The sequence below is a fragment of the Lathyrus oleraceus genome, chromosome 4 (assembly GCF_024323335.1).
Source record: "Lathyrus oleraceus cultivar Zhongwan6 chromosome 4, CAAS_Psat_ZW6_1.0, whole genome shotgun sequence".
In the NCBI taxonomy this organism is placed as follows: Eukaryota; Viridiplantae; Streptophyta; class Magnoliopsida; order Fabales; family Fabaceae; genus Lathyrus; species Lathyrus oleraceus.
Window position 1 is genome coordinate 295,376,428 of NC_066582.1, and position 717 is coordinate 295,377,144.

Consider the following 717-nt stretch of genomic DNA (forward strand, 5'->3'; position numbering starts at 1 on the left):
GTCAACAGCCCGTTCATGATGATCAGGACGATCAGTTCCCCCTGCTGCAGGAAGACTTTGGTATGGGTCATGGTGTGGACCCCATGTTTAGAAGATTGGAAGAGAGGTTGAAGGCAGTGGAAGGACAGAATCCTCTGGGAGTAGATGTTGCTGACTTGGGGCTGGTCCCAGGTGTGAGAGTGCCACCGAAATTCAAGGTCCCGATATTTGACAAATACAATGGCAACTCTTGCCCGAAGACCCATGTGCAAGCCTATTTCCGTAAAATGGTTGCATACTCCGATGACGAAAAGTTGCTTATGTACTTTTTCCAGGACAACCTAGCTGGGGCATCCCTGGAATGGTATATGAGGCTGGACAGAGCCCACATCCATTGCTGGAGGGATTTGGCTGAGGCTTTCGTGAAGCAGTATCAGTATAATGCAGACATGGCTCCGGACAGAACTCAACTTCAAAATCTGTCTCTTAAAAGCAATGAGTGCTTCAGAGAATACGCTCAACGCTGGAGAGAAACAGCTTCCCGTGTTCAACCTCCTATGTTGGAGAAGGAAATGGCTAACATGTTCATGAACACTCTGCCAGGACCTTATTTGGAGCGCCTGGTGGGTTGCAATGCCTCCAATTTTGCTGATGTAGTCTCTACCGGAGAGAGGGTGGAGAATTACCTGAGGACATACAAGACCCAGAGTAAAGGTGGATCCTCATCAGGGGTGAAGA